Raw genomic sequence first — 26051 nt, 5'->3', positions numbered from 1 at the left:
CAGTAAAATATTTTTTTAAGAAAACAAGATCGACAGAAAACAAAATTATGATAATACACCTTAAGCAAAATGATTGCTTTTATTTTAAATCCAAGTAAAATTACTTCGAAGATAATATTCTAGATACATATATTGGAATTAGATAAATTGGCATTATTTTTTGTCAGTTTGAAAAGAATAAAACTGTTACTGTTTTATCAAAATACATTAGCATTAATCCAATCCTTGGATTAGATGTACTTTTATTGAAAATTTAAAATTATGAAATTACATTATCCTCACTGAATTTATTCTCCTATTAAAATCAGTTTTTTTTTTAAGTGTGGGAAAAGGAAAGGGGATATTATCATATTGTCCGGATAGCGATACCAACCGTCAGTGACACCAAATATATGCGAGAAAAAACTAAAATGTACTGTATTCAGTTAGCTTGTAAAGTGAAGAGTAAATAAACGTTGCGTTTGTGTTAGTAATTTCGTCATGTTTCTGCTAAGTCACGTCCCTTGTATTAATGCCGATTCACAACGCGGCCATATCTATATACACTAATCATTATTCATATATAGACACCGTATAATTAATTCGTCATATTAAGTAGTCAATGTAATCAAAAGTTTATATAACGTTATATAATCTCATTTCTATTAAAACACTTGATCTTTTCACATGATCAATCTTTTGTTCTCGTTTTCAATTTTTGTGTTTCTGTTATTTATTTATTTACTCTAATATTATTTAAAGTTAATATAAAACAAATTTTTTAAGTTTACTGGTATGTGAGTGTAGTGTATTCCTAGATCTGTGTCTTTACGACTTGAGTCGTAAAGACATCATTTTCATTCGTAAAGACATCAGTTTTCGTCATCTGATTGTGATTCTCACAGTCAGATGACGAAAGCTGAGTTGAATTTATTATTTATTTATTATCATAGAAATTTAATCTAAGATGTTAGGGAAATTATACTGTTTGTGGACAATTGACAATTTCATAACCCTTAAAAACTCAAGTAAAATGTCTTAATTCATTTATATTTAATATATATATATATATATATATATATATAAAATAATTTAAAATTTAATAGTGCGTGGTTACTTAATATTGTTACGTAGTTTCGTTTATATGCATCAGAATTTACAGGAGATACTTGTGAATCGGCTGCCTGAACACTTGAACTCTGTAAGCTAATTAAATAGGTCTATGAAAGGCCATTTTATATTGGAAATTACACGCACGACTGATCTGTAACAATTTTACTTGAAGGAATAGGATAAAACTGGAAATTTCTTCCTTCATTTTTCCTTATAAAATTTTCCAAATAACTTTTCTAATGATTACATTAAAGGAATGGTGTTGAATCTAAGTTTTTAAGTCTGTACTGACGAGATAAACAATTCTAAAATAATTTTTCTTCATTTGTTGTACGAAATTTAATAAATAATATTATAAAATAACTAAATCTTCTAAACCTAAAGTGTAGTATTCTACTAGACTTCTGTTTTTTTTCTTTTTGTAAAAAATAGTTTGTTTCATTTTTTCTTCTGTTCATTTTATATCTATTTATTTAAATTTGTTTGGGAATTTTTCCAAAAAAGGGATGCTAAATTATTTTTTTATTTTTTTATTATTTAAGACTGAGGTAATTTTTTAAAAAGACATTTAAATGCCTCAAACGTAGAATATGAGTACTCATATTTGCAAAAAACGTCTTCGCAGTTACTGAAATACAACAGGAACTATATACGAACCGCATGTCTGCTTCTCTAGCAAAGAGTTCAAGGTTAATCTTACATAATGTTTTATTATGAATGCTGTATTCCGATAAACTTCCAGATAACAAATGAAACTTTTCTTCGTATGGTAATAAGGAACTTCTAATTTTTAAAAATAAATATTACACTTGCGTCATCTTTTGAATTAATAAAATATAATTAAGTACTATTTCGTTCGTATTTTCGTAAATGAGAAATAAAAATAATGTAATAAAATGAAAACAGTAGATAATAATTTAAAGCGGTTCATTTTAATCTTTTATAAGAGCATTTATTTATATAATTAAATTTTTATAGCCTAGTTAGTTAAATTTTTTGTTATCATATTAAAAAATTTGTAATTTAAAGTACGCCTTATTATTTTTCTTTGTTTTATATATATATATATGTCATATTATGTTGGTTAAACGCTTTTGAAGTAATGTAGTAGGCGGTTATGTCGAATATGAAATATTTTTTTTATAATTCCGATATGTTCACTTTTCTTTTTAATTATCCATACGACTTCATGAAGCAATTGACTTAAGGCGAATGTTAGAACAGAAATCTGTTTCGTTTAATATCTCGTGCGTAGGCAATAAATATGCAATTCATTCTAAAATTCAACCCAAATATTCATATCTTTCGTTATTATTTTAACGCTTAATGGAAATCATTATTTACACACGCAACAAACTTTTAAGTATGATTATAATAAATTATTAATAATATTTAATAATGAAAACAAATTAAATTTTGTGTGGTGGACGGGGTAAGAATATTTTTTCAATTTTTAGAATAAATTGCTCCTCTATGAAAGATAAAAATATTATTTATTGTGACGAACTGAATTAAATATTCATTTCATACTTCTAATGAAATATGAATAATGTTACCTTTCAATATGCTGATTCTGCAAGATTTACCGATTCAACCGCATGGTTTATTGATATGCATTTTAAAAACATGAAAAATAATTCCTGTAATCTAATTATAAAGTAATAAAGAATATGAGTAATAACAATAATAATAAAGTACTAATAATGTTCGAGAATTTTCAGCAGCAAGATTTTGTATCGTTTAACAGAAAAATATCGCTATCAAACATTTTTAATGTAAGAAAAAAATTAAAGTTAAATCAATAGAACAAAATATAAGAGAACTAACGTAAAAATTCTTAAAAATAATCACAAAGTGTAATCAATAAAACCGTGTACTAACAAATGAATTACGTGTAAAAAAGGTTGGGCATTTTACACTTGACAAATTCACGCTAAAACCTTTTCATAGTAGTATAATTTTGTTGTACGCACCGTTCATTAATATGGAATGAAGAATGTTTTCATTTTTAAAGAATTATTATTGGGTTTCATAAAGCGCTAAAATTATTATTCATCAGTAAAATTAGTGGAGGGTCGCGTAGAGGCACTGTGTAACTGCAGCACCCCCTATTTCCACGTGATATTACCGATTAGTTTAATATAATGAGTCCTTTTTTCTAATTCTTTCATTATACTTATACAGTATATAATCCTTAAGCATAATGTCAGTGGCCATCCCCCAGTTCATGAAGATACAAAAATCTTTGTATGGAGCTGCGCGCTTCATAGTTCCAGCGGCGTAGTGTTTGGCTGTTGTGCGCATGCGCACATAGGAAGCTGGACGAGAGGCTGCAAGGGAGATAAAGCACTGTCGCTCCCGCAGTGCCGATTCTGGCGTACTGGTGGAAAATAATTTTTTTACTCCGCGTGTGTATGGAACATTCCTTGTTCGCGTTCCCTTTTCTAGTGGTCGGTGGTCGGTGGAAGGAATATTAAAGTGGTTTAGTTGTTTTTTCAGTAGTGGTCAGAAGATAGCGGAAAGTAAGGGCTCTTTGATTGCCAAATCTGTCCAAAAACACGCTGGAAGGGCGTCAAAAAAGGTAATGAGTAAAAACTAATTATGTATTTGTTTCTGTGTACATAGAAATTCAAATTGAGCACCATTGGACTGTAGTGTTTTTAAGCGGAAATTTTATTAAGTTATTATCAAATAATACTAAAAAATATTATCTATATTGACATTTTATTATTTATTCGGTTAAACAGAATACAGTTGTTAAGCACATTGTGTTTAAAAAACGTGTACGATATTCTTAAATGTGATAAAGTGTAGAATTAGATTGTTATCCTGCTTCCAGCTACTTGATTTGATTCGTTTATTTTTCGGTTATTTATTTTACAGAAAACTTTAACCATGGCCTTGAAAAGGCCCAGAAAACATTTTCTAGAGCAGCACCCCCAATAATTTTAGCTACGAGCCGCCGCTGATTAAAATGTTAATATTACTGTAAATTTGTGAGGCAAAAACAATCATTGGATTGAAAAGTTTAAGCCTCTTGTACACTCACACAAATCGGAACACGATTGCGAATGAAGGTTTGTGATACGTCAAGCTCGTCGTTAATCATTTGTAGTACACGATTTAGAATAACGACGACATAGAACGTCATAGAATAACGACATAGAATAACGACGATTTAGAGCCGCGAAAAGTGCGGTACTAATTAATCTAGAAATTTATACTAAAATGAAATGTCTATTCTTTTAAATCTATAGTATAAGGCAGTACAGGAAAGTTATAGCATAAGAAAGAAATCAAGTTCACAAAAATAAATAAAAACATTACATCTGACCTTCATACTAAGAGGATACAACTGATGTTTCTTAAGCGCTGCGAAATTAACGGAATGTTAATCTATTTCATTTGATTGATGTAGACATTTTAACATAAAAAATTATTAATTTCAATTTGTAATTTTACAGCCTATTATTATTTATTTATTTTTGACAGTAACATTTAATGTATTATATCTGGCAGAAAAAAAAAACGTTTGCTATAAAAGTAATTTGTATTTTTATTTTAAGCCAAACTACAGTATCTGTATTAAACATTTACTTATACAACTTGAAAATGCATTTCATTTTTGAAAATCAATTACGTTATCCATAAATCTTGCTAGAGATCTTGAAAGAGAAATAACATTAAGAACGTCAGTACGGCTGATATTTAAAACTTAAAAAGATAATAACAATTTTATGGGAAAAAAATTTCTAAATGTTAGTTATATTTATATCACGTGATGAGACGTTATATTTATATCCTGATGTGCAATTTGTTCTTCGCTAACAGATAACAAACTGGCATTTAACTTTAAACCATGTGCGATCAAAAAAGTCTTGGGAAACAATCGTAAAGGAAGAAAGAAAAAAGGATCATCTAAAAAAAGAACTGTAATTATAAGCAATTAAATATTGAAGGAATTAAAAGTTTAGTAAAGAAACATTTTATTCAAAATCAAATATTTTACATTTTGGTTTCAACATTATTTGGGCTAATCAATGTCATTAATTTATTAAATTTATGGCATAACTTTATACGGTAGGCTATTTATATATTTTACCCCTAAACAGAGTATGCCGTACTTCCGGCTTAATCAAATGAGCCTGAAAAATATTTTTTAGAAATTTTCTAAAATAAAAATTAATTTTAATATTCTATTGATTTTTAATGGGTGAAAATTAAAATCTATATTGCATTTCAATCGTTAAATAAATAAACGGTAATTAAAAAAATTAATTTTATTAAAATTAAAACAGGAAAAGAAAGAGTTGATGTAATAAATATTACTGTTCATTTGTAATAGTTAAAAAAGTGTGTGTGTGACCGTCCCCCTTAGCTTAGCACCGGAATTTACCGATCACTAGCGGAAAATCCCGATTTGTTAGCACATGTCTCGTAATAGTCAGGTGTATAATTGTTATATTATTATATATGGGAAATATATATGAATAATATATTTTTACTTCCTTGTACGAAGTAAAGGAAGTAATCGCGAAATATTACGGTTTTCAGATTTCAAAGGAAATATCCATTTTGACCATCCCTGAATCCATTTTGATTAGTTTTGGCGTGACGTCTGTACGTACGTACGTACCTCCGTTAAAGCCACAACTGGCAAGGAACGGAGGGGGTGGTGTAGCGACCAGACACACTACGAGGAGGGATCTTCTCCCCTCTGGGGGGGAATCGAGATGTACGTACGTACGTACTTATGTATCTTGCATAACTCAAGAACGATTAGCCATAGGATGTTAGAATTTTGGATTAGGACTGTTGTAACATCTAGTTGTGCCCCTTTTTTTGATTACAAATGACAACCAAAAGTGTCCAAGAAAGCCCAAAATCCAAATCTTTTGGATTTTGGGATTTTTCATAACTGCAGTAATAAGCCCTCATTGAGAGCTTTTCAACGTTATATCATAAGTGGTACTTATTTTCATTGATTCCAGAGTTATAGCCAAATAAAATTTCAATTAATGAAATATTTGGACGTTACCAGGGGAAGACACATCGGTTCGAATCCGACTTCATCTCCTTTTTTTAACTTTTTTTTTAATTTAAATATATTGATTTATTAATCTCTGATTGTAAAATAATTTTTACAATAAATAATAATTCAATAATAACAAAAAAAAAAAAAATATGAAAAAATATCAGAATTTATTAATAAAGTACATAAATAAAATTTTATGTACTTTTCATTTTAAAAAATGTGTATATGTAATTTAAAAAATATTTAAATAGGCGTACGAGGAAGTCATGTGGTGTCCAGATACGATTTTTTTATTTATGCGATTGATTTTCTTCATAAATAATGAACTACAGGCAAAAAGTAGGCACCGGAATGTACGTATCATTATCGGAAAATTCCGATTCGATCTCTAGAGTTAAATTTTTAATTTAACTTTTGTTATATCAATTTTCATCATTAAAAAAAAAATTTATCCAAGAGGTGATCAAATTTGGACGCCTAATAATCCCATTCCGAGACGCCGCCCGCCAGGTTAACCCGCGCGGAGGGCGTGCCTATAATAACTGCCTCTGCAGTTATTATATTTCTAAAGTATTTATGATTTAATGTGAGATATTTTAATAAATAAGCAATTAAAAAAGAATTAACGCTATTTATTAAATAAAAACATTTAAATAATTTAATTAAATAACAAAATAATTGAATTAATTAACAGGAAATGTCTGCAAGATATTTTAAGAAATAATTTTATTCTCATGCATTAAAAAGCAGTTAAAATTTATTACCTTAATGGTTAAATTAAAATAATTTCATACATAAAAAAAATAAATTTTAACTAACTTAAAACAGGTATGTTAGTAATTTAATTGCCGAGACATTACTTCCAGAACCTGTGATAGACTAATATATATATATTTAACTAAATTAAAGAAAAATGTTCATTAAAAAAAATATCTAACTAAAATGGTTGATAGATTTGTAAAAATAACTTCATTAATTAATTTTAATTATAAAGTGAATTTTTTTTGTCTCTATATCAGGTTCCGTAGCTTAACGGTTATATGGAATCTCATACGAGATAAAATTCATTCATGATAAATGGCATTTCCAAGAATAACAAGCACGCATGCCAGGTTAACCAGATAAAATTGGTGGCTTCCAGTTGCCTTTTTTTCCTCAAGTTATCAGTATGTGAAGCCCTTAATTGACCTACAAGCAACATCTCTTCATTGTATTCAACACACTGATTAGTTTTATAATTATTAAAATCATTACCATCAGAGAAAGAAATAAGTGTAAGCTTGAACAAAAGATGATGTACATTGGTCATACCAATAAGCAAAAGGTGATAGAAAACATAAGTAACGATATATACTATACAGTGTATATAGTTCACTGTTTCTAAATAAAGGAAACCGTAAATCGTTTTCATGAACAATACAAGCAGAATGGTAGCGCCTCTGCCTTTCAAGTTCAGGGGTTCGAGCCCCGAGCAGATATGGCATTTTTTATATGCTATAAAATTCATTTCATCACCTAGTAACTATTACTGGAAATCATCTTGTTATAATACGATAACAAAATATAATTAAAGACTATTCATACAACCACAATTTTTTCTAACTAAAAAAAGTGAAAAATTTTCAAGTTTAATGTTTGAACAACTTTTGGTCAAATTCAGCTAAATTAAGAGTTATTTTTATGTAGCATAGTACTGAAACTGTATCTATCATCGGCAATTAATATTTGTAAAATTATAACTAATTATATATCGTTTTAAAATGTTGAAATAACACTTTATTTTAGAAAACTGGCTCATAAGATTTTATTATATTTACTAGCAGACCCGGCAATGCTTCGGTATTGCTAGATTTAAGTACATATATATATATATAGATTAATGAACTCAATTGAAAGTTTGATAAAACATTAACAAAATGAACATTACGGAACTTCACAAAATTTAACCTTTCCCTTTTTCCCTTTCCCTTTCCCCGATTTTCCTTTCTCATTTTCAGTTTTATCGTATTTGCTTCCCTTTCCCCTTTTCTCCCTTTAATATACCTTTCCCCCTTTTCATATTTCCCTTATTTACTTTCCCCCTTTCCCTTTACTTTTTTATCTTTTCTCCTTTCCATTATTTCCTTTTCCCCGTTCCCCTTTTTCCCTTCTTTCCTTTTTATCTTCTTTCCTTTTACCTTTTTTGATTTTTCTCTTTTCCGATTTTCCCCGCGCGTAAATCGGTCCAGTAGTTTTTAGTCTATAGCGGACACACATATCGGAAATACTGAAATGGAATCGTAATATATTTAGTATAGCATGTCTTGCTTTTACGTCCAACAGATAGCGCTGTTTTTTTTTAAAAAAAGCATGTTTTACCTTTCACAGGTGTGACATCTTAAGTATACAAATAGTAGGTATTTAAAAACACGCTAGTATTAGAATGCAGTGTTGTGTCAAAATTTCAAAGCAATCGTCGATGAACTTACGGAGATTCTGAAAAAACGAACATTTACATTTTTGTTTATATAGATTACGATAAGAATAACAAGTTTTGCGATTACTTTTGGCACCTGTAGGCACTTAATTTTACCAAAATTAGAAAATAAATATTTGTTTAAGTAACTACTCTTGAAGGCGAATAATTTATTTAGCTATACTGTTTTTATTGGTCCTCGGGTGTTTAGAACAGCTGGACCGATTTTCTTGAAATAAAAATCAATTACCAGCATGAGAAAACAGTGGAAAATTAAAGATTAAAAAAAGAGAAAAAAATTGAAAACGTGGTGGTTGTAGATATAATTTTCTTCAAGCTAAAGAACTAAGACTGTTTGCAAAATAAAGTGTTTCAAATAAAAGTATTTGAAAAGTATATTTCAAAATTATGTACATGTGATACGTTTTCATAAATACATATTGCTTGAAAAATAAATGACCCACTGTATGATAAGTAAACTTAGTCAAAAAATATGATCTTACCTTTCTTTATTAATTACAGTAAAATATAATCTTAAGAAATCAAATTAAAAAAAGAATAGTTTAAACGAACGGCACATGTCCCTACCAATTATTTTTCGGGTAGCTTGAAATGGAAATGCAGTCAACGTTGTTAATTTCAATGACAATACGGAAACCGGCTTAATAAATAATGTAGTATAGACCGCTTAATCCTTTACCTTGAGTAAATGAATCGTTTGCCGTTCTACAACAGGTACTTCTACTAACGTGTATAGCCGTTTTCATTTTACTCCAGTAATTTTTGTAAATGAAGGAGGTCGTTGCAATTATATATTTTGTAAAATTTTCTTTATTTTATATACACATATCTATGAATATGAATAAAATAACACATCGTGAGTCATTCATAACTAACATCCTGTAAAAACTACAGAAGATAAATTTATGAAATTTGTATACACGTTCTTCATATGATGTAAGTGCACTCTTTTGAAATTCCGAGTTTAACGGGTTAAAATGTAGTAACAACGAAATTTACTTCTTTTTTTTTTAATTTGTCTATAACAAATGAAGACATTAACTTGATTTTTGGTGAGTGTAATCTACATGTGAATACCTAAAAACAAATTTCTAGATTTTTCAAAATTCTGAGTTTAAAGGGTTAAAATGGATTTTTAAAAACCGCCTATTTTTTTTTTTAATTTCTCCGTAAAAAATGAAGATATTTAGTTGATCTTTGAAGTGTGTAATCTTCATGTGAATATCATAAAACCAATTTCTAATTTTTTTTTTAATTCGACCTTGAAACGGTGAAGAATGGCAAAACAATTTTGAACATTGATTGCAAATTTTCCTATTTCCAGTTGTACTAAAGGAGATATTCGGTAGATTTGGGCTTGAAAATACTCTTCGGATAAATATTTAAAAGTAATTTCGGGTTTTATTGAATTTCCATTTTTTAAGGAGTGCGATGCGACTGGTTACACGACCGGTTAAACGACTAAAAAATATAAAATAAAAAAATGACCACGACGGGAAACACAAGTAACCATATACAGTAGGCGAAACCGCGACAGGTTGCTAGTGTGTGTGTGTGTGTGTACGCGCGCGCGTGTTTAAATCAAGAAATTTATTAAATAATTTGAATTTAATTTATCGGCAATAATAAAATTCATAAATTCCATTGCAGTTAGGCAACAGTAGATTCATGTAAATTCGTCAATTGCCGATTTATTTTTTGAAGTGGTTGATTTTAATGATTTTTCTATTGAAAATTAAGACGAAAGAAAAACATCCGGCAAATATATGTATTCCTTCTAACTTCGAAAGAAAGGAATATTCTTTCACTAAAAGAATTTTTAGTGTCACTCTTCATTAAAAAATACTTTAAATAGAGCCTAAAAATAACGAGACTATATATAAAATAAGTACCTATTAACTTTTTAAAATGAGTGCTTTGTTAAACACTTAAGTAAAGACCGGGTGGTTCAAATTTTTGTAAAAACACTAGATTATAAGATGTACAGCTTACTGAGATAACCAGCCCCCTTCTTCATGCTTGAATAGATGTAATCAAAAGTAATCCGCTGATTTAACTACTTTTATTTGAAATTTAAAAATAATATTCCGAGAAATTTTAAGATAATTTCTTTTAAGAATATATCATTGATAAATATCATTTAACTTTTTAACAGTCTTTTATTAAAATAATTCAAACATTTACAATTATGTCCTTTATATAATAATGGATTTGACTAATTAACATGAAATATTCGCTTTTATTTACCAGTTAAAGCTATTTCAGCATAATAAAAGCAATAAATTAGAAATTAAAAAAAATGATTGAAATTAAAATCATACAAAAAATGTTAATTTACATTCGAAGCCGATCGATCGATTATAAACAAGAAATACAGGATATTAATACTGAATCAGTATATTACAATTATTATTTTAGTAATTATAAACATATTTTAACAACTCTGTTTGTCAACGCTCGCGCGCGCACACACACACTGTTGTTTTAAAAAATTGCGCTGTAGAGAATTAACATTTGTTATCCACAACCACTAATGAGTACTTTATTGTTACAGGTGCAGTAGCGAATAAATTCAAGAATTTTCCATCAGGAAACCAGTAAGTGGTGAAATTTTAAAGGCAGAATTTTAAAAATTGAATTTAACGTTATATTTTACATACATAATACTACAATTTTTTAAAAATGTGAATTTTTTAAAACAATACTATTGAACAATCACGTAATTAATATTGCAATTAATTTTTTAAAGAATTAGGTTTATCACTCCGTAACTTTTAAGAGATGTCTAAGCTAATAACGCTTGTTTTAAAGAGGAATAATTTAAAAAATTCAAACTAATTTATTTTAAACAATAAAAATTTATTTAAATCAAATTTCATGACGTGGGATTCTGTTTGAAAATATTTTTTCCAAAAAATGAAATTTTTTGTTATTCTTAATGTTTTTGATTTATTTTTGTAGAACGTAATAATAAATCAACAAAATGTTATTAGAAAAAATGCGTTTTATGACAAAAAAAAAATTAATTTTTATTTATTCAAAAGGATCGTATGTGATATGAAGTTTTTTTTTACTTTGAATTTTTAAAACGGTTTTTATATACACCCTGCATATTAATCAATTTACCATTTTTTCGTGAAAAACAAATAATCCAAACTGGAAATATAAAACAGGACAATTTAAATACATAAATACTTCTTTGAAAGCGTTTTTTTTTAAACGTTTTTTCCTCTAATTAATATCTATACATAATTCTTTATTATTTACCTAGAGAAAGAAAGAACCTCACGGTAGGGCACAAAATCAAGTCTCTTATTTAAAATACTTAATTTTTAATGTTCCTAAAAATCTCGTGCTTTACTTGTAAAATATGTGCGTTATGTACGTAATATTTGAGGAAATAACTGTTTATCGAAACAGATGTCATTTTTTGTAAATAGATATTTAAAAAATAAAAACCAATATTTTATTTTATTTTTATCACAACGTTTTTTCCAATAAAATTTGAATGTGTGTGTGTGTGTGTGTATATATATATATATATATATATATACACACATATATTCAGAAATTAGGAAATATTTAAATTTATGAAAAATCCAATGTTAAAAAATCTGAATTATTTTTGCACTAAAATAGTAAGAATTAATATTTACATTTTTGTGTAAAAAAATCCTTTTTTTCGGACCTTTTATAACCACTCAGGGGCATCCAGTAATCGCCTAGAAGACTCTGCCTCAGTCGGCCCTGAGTGACATGGCTATAGATTAGCCCACCCTGTGCATGCAGCTAAAACCGCTGCCTTGCTCATAGGGGTATTTCCTGGTTCATTGAGACATCATGACAACTGTATCCAGTTGCCCCGATGCCTCTCATGCTTCAGAAGGGCTGCCCTTCCCGTCCCTATACCCTAATCAGAGTCCGGGAATGCACCCCACGCATACCCCCTCTGAATCGCGCGCCCGCCTCACATACCTTGAGGGTCCTCAATGCTTTATCGGAGTGCCCCAAGCCAACCACTCTTGCTGCATGTGGATGGACTAGAAACTTCCTCAACATTGAGGCTACCTCCCTTGTCACTACACGTGTCCACGATTCGACCCCTGGCGACCTCATTTTTTTCGCGTCTTTTGTTTTTTTTACACACTCATTTATACATTTATTCCCCAGGCAATAATCCCTTGACGAACTCCTAATATTTCTAGGTGTCTTCTAACCGGTCATGATCGGTCTAAAATCCTACAGGGCAGTAACAGAAAATATAAAACTAGACATAATTAAGTGACAAAGACTTCACTGAGCAACAGCGCTCTCATGTCAAAGAATCATAACGATTTACGGTATTGACATACTAACTGAAAAAACTGGCTAAAATGCCAACAAGTCCTTTTTCATATAAAAATTATTTTATAAACATACTTTATAAAAAATCCTGAGAATAGAATACAAGTACAGTAAATGAAGATTCATATCTTCATTTACGCGTTGGATGTGTAAAAGTGTTTTCTCAGGATTAATCTGATTAATAAATACTTGGGTTGATATCAAAATATCTCATTAGGAGAAAAAGCTTTTAGTTATAATCATAATAATCACTGTTTTGGTTAATCCTAACAATTACGGTTTAATTTGCGCAACGTATGCACGAATGAAACAGCGATTATTAGGATTTAATAAAGGTCATTTTTTTTTTTAACGATTCACACTGGCGCATGGCGTGACTCTAATTAGTTAAAAAATAGTTTATACGATACTTTTGTATTGTTTATCTTTAATTTGTTGAAAACAGATTTCAGTAAGTGAAATGAGATTGATTTGTCAACAAAAATCCGGTTGGAAATAAAACTAAACCATTGTTTTCCGTTAGGTACGTGCAGTAGGTGAAATGTAGCAAACTACTGAATTTATTTTCGGTAAAAAAGACTTTTCCAGTCTTTTGTTTTGCAATAAAAAAACTGTTTTTTAAATAAATAAATTGTATACCTCTTAAATTTCCAAGTTACTTTTTAAATATTTTATTTACGTAAAGAATTTATTGAGAAACAAAGATGGGGATCATATTTTATCCTAGAACATCTTCAGGTGTTTTTTAAGAAAATAAAATTTTTTTGTTAAAATGGCAATATGGCCTGATTTTGTATCCATACTGGAAATTTCTTTCTTTCCCTAGACAAATAATAGATTTTAAGACAGGATTTTAAGACCTTTTTATAGTTGATATCTACTGATATCTATCATTATATCCAGTTAACATTTTTTTTAAAATTATTTTAAAAATAACTGAACCATTTTAATGATACTTTCAGTTTTTTCATCTTATTGAGGGTATAATGTGTATGTTATATAATAGTTTGGAAATTCCATCACTTTCTTGATATTTTCTGATTTTCCTATAAAATACTGAAAGAAAAAAAAAATGTAAAATCAAGTTATCCTTGTTCTGGTACAATTTTAGTACTTAATAATTCATTAATGTAAAATAATGCATCTATTAAAAATAAATAGCAATTTTAAAACTTGTTTTACTTTACTTGTTAACAAAAACTATGAATACTTTTGAAAAAAATACAGTTTTATATAACATTTTTTACTAAATAAAAACAACGAATTATAATATTAATAAATTCTTACCGATAAGTTAAAAATTTAATAACTCGGAATTGAAGCTAGTCTTAATTATTTACAACCGGTTTTTTATCGACACATCAGTTACATTTACTGAAATTTATCTACAGCAAGTTAAACATAAACCTTAAAAAGTATTTTTTCAAGTATTCTTCTTTAACTAACTTTTTTTTTAGTCTCCTGGACCACCTTTAATTATTCCTTTAAAGGATGATTTGAAACGACAATTTTGTATCGTGTTAAAATGCCATGCCTGACCGGGATTCGAACCCGGAATCTCCGGATACGTCAATGTGAATCGTCCAAAAAAAGAATGCCCTTAACCAAATCCTAACAATCAGTTTTTATTTTAATTCGTGCAATTGACGTGTATTTGGGATCGATGCGCTTTTACACTAATCAGTCATTTTTCATCTCATTTCTGTTTCAATCAGGAAATAATTATTTTAAGAATTAAAAAGAAAAACACGTAAAAGTTAGTGTTAATAAGCAGGTGTTAATAATCAGACACACAGCTGTTTCAGTGGTACTTCTAAACATCAATAAAAATGATGCACAGTAACTTTTGCAAGGGAGTACTTTACCATACCTAATTAATGAAAGTTGAGCAAGGCCCGATGCCATTTGAGTAACCTGTATATAATAGCAGCTACTTAGCATTTTTATTAACATTATTTTATATTTTCTGTAACGGTCAGTTGCAGAACTTTCCTCTCCATAGAATTCAGTTGTTCTACTGAACCATATTTTAAAAAAAAATTTTTATAATTACCGCTTATCCTTAACGTGATATGGTTGTTTTTAATTATTATACGATTTTATTATTCAGGTATTCAAAATGAACTTCTCAATAAATTTTTCATTTTAAAAGTAATCATTACTGAATAAAATTTATTAACTGAAAAATTGTAATGGTCGATAACCATAAACAAACCGTCATTTTAAAAATTCCCTAACCGAGCATTGACGATGAGAAATAACTATTTATTATTACAAGTTTAGTTCATTTTTAAAGATTCTCATGAGAATAAAATCAAACAGGTTAAAATTAATTATAATAATTTCTTTAATTATTTAAAGGAAAATTTCAACGATGAAATTGCGTAATATTATCATAAAAATAATGAGAATTGAAAGAAGGCTATCCTTGATTTTTTTACCATGTAACGGAGCCAATTATTAAACTTCAAAGTCATTAGTAAACATAGTATATCAGTTATACTTAATTAATTGAAAAATATTAATTTTTTTTTCAGAAACGAACAAAGAAAAATTATTTTAAATTTAAATTAGTTAAAGTATCTAGATTTAAAGGATAAGTTCTCTAATTACAATGACATTTTATATTTTGTAGAACAAATTTAAAAATACAAATTCGAACATCACAAGCAAAGAATCATATATACAGTTAACATTTGTATGCAGTTAACTTGTCCTTGCCAAAAAAAGACACTTCCTGAAATCCTAAAGAGGAAATTTGACAACAAATGACAAATTATCTTTAATGAATCCAGTCGTAGAAAAAGAATCTGAATAATTTCTGATAAGATAAAAATTAATGGGGATGTCTAAAATTTGTATGAAAAGTTTGATATAAAATGAAAGAATGGTTAATTAATTACATTAGTACTATTATAAGTTCTTTATATCTGTTACTGTATAAATTTTATGGTAGTACATTAGTATGCATTTATAAAGTTAATCGTTAAAAAAAGAACCTGATTCATCTGATTTATCTGTTTATTTACCACTGGTCACAAATAATTACTTTACACGGAATTGATAACAAAGACGATAAACTCGTAAACGGTGCTCATCAGTATTTTTTCTGTTTAGCCTCCGGAACTACCGTAAGGTATTAATTCAGAGAATGATATGTATGAATGTAAATGAAGTGTAGACTTGTAGAGTCTAGGTCGACCATTCCTTTAATATTTTACGATGGTTCCGGAGGCTTAACAAAAAAAAAAAAGAAAGAAAGGTTGACCATTCCTGAGGTGTGTGGTTAATTGAAAACTAACTACCAAAGAACGCCTCGGTAGTGCGAGTGGTAACGTCTCGGACTTTCATCTGGAGGTACCGGGTTCGAATACCGGTCAGGCATGGCATTTTTACACACGTTAAAATTCATTCATCTTTTGCTCTGAAGCAAAACCTAACGGTGGTTCCAGAGGTTAAAAATAACCACCAAAGAACGTCGGTATTCACGATCTACTTCTTAAATCCGTATAAAAGTAACTGCTTTTACAAGAATGAACCTTAGAACTGTCGACTTCGAAATCAACCGATATACGATAATGAGTTCAACACTAGACCAATCCGTTGGTCATCATAATGCCACTACATTATAGAAGAGAGATCCTCTTGTTAAGATATGCAGCAAATATATGGGCTTTCCCTGCTCATATAAATAATAAATTGTTTACGAATCATCCCATGACTGCATTATACGAACGTCGTGCTACCTATTCCAGACCAGCCGGAATTAGGTACCACGAATTAAGAAGAAAATATGAAATTGCTATACCAGAGACTCTAGCAATTTCTACTAGAGAAATACCCCCATGGCTCTTGCCAGCGATAAATACAAGTTTGGATCTCTCTCAAGGAGAAATAAAAAAGAAACCAGCAGTGATCATCCAGCAGGAATTTTTGGCAACCGTCAGTAATTACGAAGAACATATTAGAATTTATACTGACGGTTCTAAAACCGAACATGGTGTTGGATGCTCGATATATGTAAATGAAGAAGCCCACTTTTGGAGACTGCCAGATGTGGCCAGTGTCTACACGGCAGAACTCACTGCAATTCAGCAAGCTCTTCGCTACACTGAACACTATTGCGAAGAGAGAGTGCTAATATGTTCCGATTCATTAAGTGCACTCGTCGCAATTCGGAACAAGAACATTAAGGATGTCCTAATTGCAAACATCCTGTCCATTTTATACGTACTAAAACAACGAGGACAGCGATGCGTATTTGTATGGACGCCGGGGCATGCTGGTATTACAGGTAATGAAATCGCAGATGAAGCTGCCAGAAAGGCAACAGTCTGCGATGATTTGGATGCATTTCCTGTAAGAGTGGCAGATGTTAAAAACCGTCTAACAAACATAGTAAAAAACAAGTGGAATGCTGAATGGAGGAGATTAAATACAAAATTAAACACAGTAAAATCCTCTCCTTATAAATGGAAAAGCGACTATAAGTTGACTCGCCGTGAACAAGTAGCGGTGACCAGACTTAGAATCGGTCATACGCGATTAACAAATTTATATTTGTTAACCGGCGAAGTGAGATCAATGTGCGGTGTTTGTAATAAAACACTGACAATCAAGCATTATAGAAGAGTGTACCATATATGAGGACCTCAGAAAGAGGTTCCGTTTTAGAAATAATATTACTGCTGATCTGGATAATGGAAATGAAGAAAATATAGTTGCATTTTTACACGCCAGTGGACTTCTTAAAAGTCTATAAAAATGAAAGTTTAAAGCTGTGACAAAAGAAACTCTAAGCGGTAGTTTATATATATATAAAGAAAAAATTGTATTGATAAGTTTAATTTTAATTTTAAATGTATGCATATATACATAAGGGAGTCTCGAAACGTGGCACGTATAGTGACGGGAGGTAGCCCTCTTGCCTAGGCCATTTTGGCTCACCTGCATTCAAGAGCAGTGAGTCGGGGTGTGTCCGATGATGGCATGGGGGACCCTCAAGGGTGGATTGAGCGCGCGAGGCTGTGGGTGTACGCTGTGCATGCCTATAGCCTGTTTATAAGAAGGATTCAATTGCCACGGCACCCTGGCGCGACTGATATACTGCTCAACGGCGGTTCTGGTCGCCCCGAGGGTGCTTAAACAAACTATAAATGAGACTCGTAGAAGAAAGAAAGAAATATATGGTAGGATAAGTTTTAATTTAATTTTAATTTAATGGTCTTTTGGGAACCTATCTCAAATTTTAATATTGGGGCCCTTTACACCCCATAAGTGTTTGTGATTGTCCTTGTCTTTATGTCTTAAATGTTTTGTGTAGTTTGTGCTTTTAAATAAAATGTAAGGGCCCTTTACACCCTTACATATGACGATCCAGATGGTGATAGTAGTTTATTTTAAAGATTGTGACGAGGGCTAATGACCTTAGCAGTCGATGCCCATAAAAATTCAGGAAAAAAAAAAGATAATACATTTTTATTTAATATAAATTTTATATTTCGGTTTAATTCACACCCCTTTAAACATATGTATAGTTATGTGTTGTTATAATACATAATTAAATAAAAAACCAAATCTGTAAAATATTTTTGGATCTAGAAAATGGATAAGCATTTCTAAGTTTTATTAAATATTTACGGTATTTAATCAACAAAAGCTCGTTTTTTAAAGTGTACTTTCCTTAGAACAGTACAAAACGGTTAACCCACCGGGTTGGTCTAGTGGTGAACGCGTCTTCCCAAATCAGTTGATTTGGAAATCGAGCGTTCAAGACCTCGTAAAGTCAGTTATTTTAATACGGATTTGAATACTAGACCGTGGATACCGGTGTTCTTTGGTGGTTTAGTTTCAATTAACCACACATCTCAGGAATGCTCAAACTGAGACTGTACAAGACTACATTTCATTTACACTTATACATATCATCCTCATACTTGCTCTGAAGTATTATCTGAAAGGTAATTACTGGAGGCTAATCAGGAAAAAGAAAAAGTACAAAACGGTTGAAGTAAATAAAAAAGAAAATAAGACAGCATTTTTTACAAAATGAGAATCAGTTTTAAGTTAAGAAATTAAACAATAATCTATGAAAAGTAAAATTAATATAAATAACTAATAATCTTGTACTGATACTTAATCTAATAAATAAATATCTGTGAAATAGGAAATCCTGTAGAATTACTATAAGATTAATCCATGGATTTCCGCATTTTCTAATAACGTTATTAAACGATCGTTAAATGCAATGAACCTGCAAATTTAATTACTCACTTTTTTTTCACTTATTCATAATTATTCACAATTATCGACAGCTGAAATTCACTTTCAAATCTTTTATGTAATGACCTTAAAAAATCACATTTCCAGCGAAAAGAGTTGAACAACCGTTTTAAAGCATTAAATCATTTAACATGTCTTATTAACCAATAGGATTTTATACTTTATTGTAACGTTTCGTGAGAATAATAAATCAGAAATATAAAAAAAGGAATGTTTTATGATGTAATTTAAATTATACAATCTGTATACCTAAATGTCACAACTAATATTTCAAATTCTATTAATAACAATACACTGACAATAAGCTTAATCAAAACAATCCTATCTGTTAATCGCATGTATAATGCAATTAACACAATGTTAAAAAGTTTAAAAAAAAATTTCATTGGTCAGAATAAGTTAGTTTAAATTTACTCATTGCTGATATTGAAAAGTAATCTACGAACTGATTTTTTTACCGTTTGTAGAAAAGTATGGTACTGCTTTCGGTTACATGGTGGGATTGGGGGAATGATGAAATTGAATTTTCTTTACGTTTTGAGGTATGAAAAGTACAAAAATAACCATTCACATGAAATATAATTTTATATATATATATATATATATATGTGTGTATAGGGCCTATGAATATAATTTGTGGTTCTAACATCTCAAAAACTACTAGATCAATTTCATTTAAATTTACATGTGCTGTAATAGTGTATCTGAAGTTGTGTATGTAAAAATTTAATAAAGATTGGTTGAGTCGTTCTTGAGTTACGCTCAATTTAATATTGTGAACAGATAACATAACCTCAATTTGATATATTTTTTCGGTCGCATGGTGAGATTGAGGGGTGAAAATTAATTTTATTGAAGTTTTGAGGTATGAAAATTACTAATACACCATTCATGTATAAAATATTGCGGCTCGAAAATCTCAAAAATAAGATTCATGTAAACACTTTTATGCCTAGAAAATCCCTAAAACTAATGAATAAATTTCATTGAAATCTAGATATTATGTTAACTTGAAGTTTTGCATGTGAAAATTTGATGAAGATTGGTCGAGTCCGTTCTTGAGTTACGCTCAATTGCAACAAGTCGAAAACGACAATATAACCTCAATTTGAGGTTATGAAAATAAATAAATTGAGGTTACAAAATAAAATAACGAAAAGTAGGTCTTCTTGAGCAAAACTACGCAATGACTTTTTTGTTTTTTTTACTTCCTTGTACGAATTAAAGGAAGTATTGTGATAGTGAAAAATTTCGGTTTTCAGATTTCAACGGAAATATCCATTTTGACCATCCCTGAATCCATTTTGACTAGTTACAGCGTGACGTCTGTATGTACTTACGTATATATCTCGCATAACTCAAAAACGATTAGCCGTAGGATGTTGAAATTTTGGATTTAGGATTGTTGTAACATCTAGTTGTGCACCTACCCTTTTGATTGCAATTGACTGGACCAAAAAAGCCCAAAATGCAAAAAAACTTCGATTTTGGACTTTTTCTTAACTGCAGTAAGAAGCCCTTACAGTAAGCTTTTCTACAGTATATAATAAGTGGTACTTATTTTCATTGGTTCCAGAGTTATAGCCAAATTGTAATAAATGAAATATTTTTATCTTACAAGGGGAATGCACGTAGGTTCGAATCAGATTTCATCTCCCTTTTTTAACTCTTTTTTCGATTTAAATTTATTGATTTATTAATAATTATTAAGCTCTCATTGTAAAAAAAATTACCATAAATAATAATTCGATAATAAAAAAAAAATATAAAAATATCAGAAGTTATTAATAAAAAATGAAATTTTATATACTTTCATTAAAAAAAAGAAAATATATAATTTAAGAGGCGTACAAGGATGTCATGTGTTCATATCTGAATTTTTAGTACAAAGCTGGCTACGGCAACGGTGTTAGTGAACTTTTCCAGCATTTTTTTACTTTTTACATTTATTCCGTATAATATTAATAAAATTAATAATTATTCAAACCACTACGACCACATTTAATCTTTAATAATCAAAAATATTCTAAAATTATTAAACTAATAGTGGTAGTTGGATTATTATTTTCTTTATTGTTTTGGTTGTTGTTTCCTTGCAATTTTAATTTTGTCGCATTTAATGATTTTATCATTACTTTCAAAGAAACCAACTCTGTCTGAACAATTACTATTCTTATCATAGCCATAAAAAAAGAGAAGACAGTTAGTGTAAAACAATAAATTAATGGATCCTTTCTTTTAAAAACAATATACGATTAGAAATGATTGGATTATGCAAAGAAATTTTTCGGTCGGTTTTAAATGATAAACCTATATATTTGGATTATTCTGAAGTATAATTCAAGGGGTAGTCTGTAGTTACTGAACGGAATAGTAAGGGAAATTCCTACTTTTCTTAAAAAAGTGTCATCCAGTCATCCCTTCTCAGATGACAGCTACGAAATACCAAAAAAAAAAATTGAATTTTATCATTCTACAATTATATCTTAAAATTAGAACTAACCCGTTTTAAAACTTCAAATTATCAACAAGGTAAAACAAATTATCAATGATAATTGTTCAATTAGAAACTTCATATGTGTACCTAGGAAAAGCGTTCCGAGTAGGAATATCGTTAATGAAATCTTAAATAAATATAATTACTACTGTAATTATTGCTAATGTATCACCCGATGATTTTGCTATCCTAAATTGTACGCTTTAGAGATTATCTGGTAATGGGAGTCGGTCTGCGAATTCATCTATTTCAGTTTTTAATTAAATCTTCTTTTTTTCATCTAATAAAAACGAATGTTTCGTTGTTATAATGAATTTAATTTTGAATAAGACCCTCACTAACTTATAAAATATTTAATCAATAAAATTAAAAGCAAGGTCTATTGTGTACAGAAGTACTAATGAAAAAATAATGAAACAATCAAAACAAATACTTTTGATTAAACTTCCTTAATACATTACAGCAACTAGAAAAGGAATCAAACCTTGCGTTGTCCATCATGTGTCAAAAAAATTACTGTCAGCACATGAAAACAGCAATACAGCAACTTAAAAATTAATCAAATTGACAGACCGACCTTGAGATATGAAACTGCAGTTTCAATGTACTAGTTCATAAAATTCATTTTCAAATATAACAGCTCATGGAAATTAAATTGAATGAATTAATAAGGATCACAGTTAATATGACTTTTGTAAGAAATTTTAATGAAATATATCCATTTTTATAATGTTTTTTTTACATCGGTCAAGGTAATGGAGGAGAATTTCAAGGAAGAGGCTGGATGATAAGACAATCTAATATAGACAACGGTGAAGTTATAATGAATGTATTGTTGATTTTCAAGAACTCCTCATGGAGTCAGAACGTGGCCTATAGGTAACATCGCACATACCTAATAACATTTATATAATCAGAATAATTAATTATGTTCCATCATACACCGGCCTCATGTTATGTACAATCATTAATTGGCAACGTCATAGTTTCTATGCCTACTCTGTAATTTGGACCTTGCTATTTCAAAATATCAATAATTCTGACAAGTTCGTAAAATATTTTTTTTTAATGATCAGTCCTACAAAAAAAAATTAACAAGTTAATTAAAGCCATCTCCGTGGCGGATTGGTAGAGTCCCGGCGTTTCATCCGGAAGTCCCGGGGTTGAATCCCGCTCAGACATGGCATTACGCTACAAAATTTTATAAGACCATATAAGACTCAAGTCTGTGTCATACAAGTGATATCGAACAGATACTCATATCTTCCTCTGGAAAATTTAAGATTTTCCGTTGACCGAGTTAAATATCGGACAACAATTGTTTTACATCCAGAAATTAAAATTAAGTCCTAAAACAAATCCTGGCCACTAAAAAAATTTTGTTCGTTCCCGGTATAATGTAGCGTGTGAAAGTATCCATTTGAATAATAATCCGTTCAGTTAGATTTTCCATTAAAAATAAACTTGTATGTGTACGCCCCCAAAGTGCGTGTGCGTGTGTGTGTTTTTTTTTAAGATTGTTAATTCATCACATACATGTATTTGAAGATTATCTACAGGGATTAGATATTTATTCAATAAAATTAAAAGCAAGGTCTATTTGTATACAGACGAACTAATGAAAAAAAAAAAAAAAAAAAAAACAGACGAGTAATGAAACGTGTTAAAAGTAAACGAGATTTGAAAAATACAAACGATTTAAAATTACCAAGTCTGAATGGGATTCGAACTTAGGATCTAATACAAGAAAAGCGGAGAAATCACTATTAGGCCACGGAGATCTACAAGTTCAGTAGAAGTAACTTTTGTTGAGTGTTATTCAGAATTTTCTTCATTAAGTCTTACTTAAAAACAACAAAAAAAAAATATCACCTGACGAGTTATTGTCTACTATCTCAGATATTTTTTTTCTTTCCTAGCTTTTTAAAGAAATTTTATAACAGAGAAAAGAACTGCCGTTTCTAAAAAAGATTATCTCTTCAGAATTGTTATATTTCTCAGAGTTTTGAAATCTCTTGACTTGAAAAATATTAAAATCTGTATAACAAAATATCTTTTGACCTCTATTTGGCTTTATATCTCAGGAACGGTTTCTCCTAGAGTAAAAACATGAAATTTTGTGCGAAAAACGTATGCTATTAAAATCGTTAGCTTTATCTATTTTTTTTAATCGAATAAAGTAGTAGTTATAAGTTTTTGAGAGTGTGCTTTATCTCAAAAAAATATTTTTCTTTTCTAATGTTTGGTTGTTTAAAAAAAAAAAGGTTAACCGATTCTGATTTTTTTACTAAACACTTTTAAAACATTTTCATCAAGTGACATAAAATTGACAACACGTGAATCGTGCTGATACGTCATGTGTCACATCGTGTGTACCAAAAGCAATCGATAATTTCTCTGTAACCTGGCACTGTAGTCGTGCCACAACAGTGTGTTGTGCAATACAAACACACGCGCGCATATTCACAGAGAAAGAGAGAGAGAGAGACCAGATTTCAGTCAGGATTAACCCTCTTTTGACTCGCTTTTAAGTAACAACAATAAACTGCAAAGCCATGCAAGAGAGAGTTAAGAAGTCTCTTATTTTTTTAAATTATAACTAGAAAAAAGGGCGGGCCTAGGGCCCACCGCGAAAATCTTACATGGTTTATGTTTCATTACACATAATTTTGTTAAATGTTTTTGCCATCTTATACTAAATAACGTTCATGAATTTAGCGTACTAACAACCACATAAAAACTTTTAAAACGAAAACTTCAAAATCCTAAACATTTTTAATTGTTTCTCCTGTCGTAATTTCTTTAACCCAGCTCTAACTGCAATGTTTTCCTTTTTTATCCCTAAAAAGCACAAATATAATTTTAGATAAATCGTTCGTATCAAGAAGTAAGTAAGTACGAATGAATTGTTTAAAAAATACAAATTGTTCGAACGAATGAATCATTCGTGCGCTGCGCGCAGCCCCTCGGCGCATCACCATTGGTCCGCTCTGCGCCAATAGCAACTAAAATAAAAATCTGAAGATAACAACAAATAAACAAATCCCTGCCGGCCTACGTGGCGCGAGTGGTAGCGTCTCGGCCTTTCATCCGGAGGTCCCGGGTTCAAATCTCGGTCAGGCCAGGTATTTTCACACACGCTAAAATCATTCATCTCATCCTCTGAAGCAATACCTTACGGTGGTCCCGGAGGTTAAAAAAAAGAACAACAAACAAACCACGTACCATCCTTTTTTATGGAGTGTAATGATATCAATGTCATAGATAAAACTACATATTCATATTTTAGGAGAAAATTTTAGAATTCATAAAACAGGAATTTTTTTTAACTTTTCTTCCAGATTAAATTTTTTAAACTTATACGACCTGTATCTTTCCGTGAACCTAGGCAACTGTTCATAAATTAAAGGTTAAGGAAGATAATCGTGTCAATTTCTTTAAAATTTTTATATGGTCAAAAGATACAAATTAAAATATTGGTCAAGTTCGCTACAGGTTTTACCAAATACCACGAAAACTAAATTCTGAGCAATGTATAGACAAAACATCTGTTTTTAAGCGCGTATATCATTTCCTATTACTATTATTATTATTAGGCAACTTTTTTCTATCGTTACGTAGGTAAATTATTTTTCTAGGAAAAAATTATTATTTTATAACAAAATGATTGTAAATCTAATTTTTATGCTTACGATTCATAAAAAAAAAAAAAACAAAAAAACACAAAGTTCATTATGTTGATGATGTATTTGCATTAAAAATAATATCTTTTTAAATGAAGATGCAATCTGTTTAGAGAATCTGGAGGTTCCTCACTAGAGGGGGAGGCATAAAAATGGGAGTCCCGGTGGGGAATCTCTTCGGGGAACCCTCATTTGAGGCATGGCGACTAACCAAAATACCGGGTCCCGGCTACCTGAGTGGGACCTTGAGTTCTGCCGAGGTAGTTTGAGGCGATGACACTCCCCCTCCCCCTCACGGAGATGTATTTATATTTAATTTCAGGTTCAGCTCTGGAGGGCGGAGTAAACAGAGTAAACAAGTAAAAATCTGTTTAGAGGAATGATTCTTCAAGGAAAGGGCGTTTGATAAAAAAAAATTACAAATTAGTTTATAAAAAATATTACAAAGTTGTATTCTGATGAAGTGATAATTAAAAAGTCTGCAAGGTAAATGCTGATAAACTTTTCTCCATCGAGACATGATTTAATTTGAATATATTTATCCATTAGACTAAGAAAATATTTTCTTCTTACAGAATAACTTGATATACCAATAAAAATGTTATAAAACTAGTACTTCAAATAACAATATGTTAGGCTATT

At 29.9% G+C, this 26051-nt stretch overlaps 1 protein-coding gene across 2 annotated transcripts in view; it reads left to right on the top strand.

Annotated features, from left to right (window-relative positions):
• The window catches only part of LOC142328627 (ABC transporter G family member 23-like), a 153096-nt gene that overhangs the window by 45752 nt on the left and 81293 nt on the right, over nucleotides 1-26051 (top strand). For both annotated transcript variants that reach the window (XM_075372469.1, XM_075372470.1), the window contains exon 2: nucleotides 11158-11200. The gene's annotated coding sequence lies outside the window, so the exon portion shown is untranslated. The remainder of the gene's footprint in view (nucleotides 1-11157; nucleotides 11201-26051) is intronic.

Source organism: Lycorma delicatula, chromosome 8 (genome assembly GCF_047948215.1).
Source record: "Lycorma delicatula isolate Av1 chromosome 8, ASM4794821v1, whole genome shotgun sequence".
NCBI classification, from domain to species: Eukaryota; Metazoa; Arthropoda; class Insecta; order Hemiptera; family Fulgoridae; genus Lycorma; species Lycorma delicatula.
This window is presented reverse-complemented; position numbering and strand designations above follow the sequence as displayed.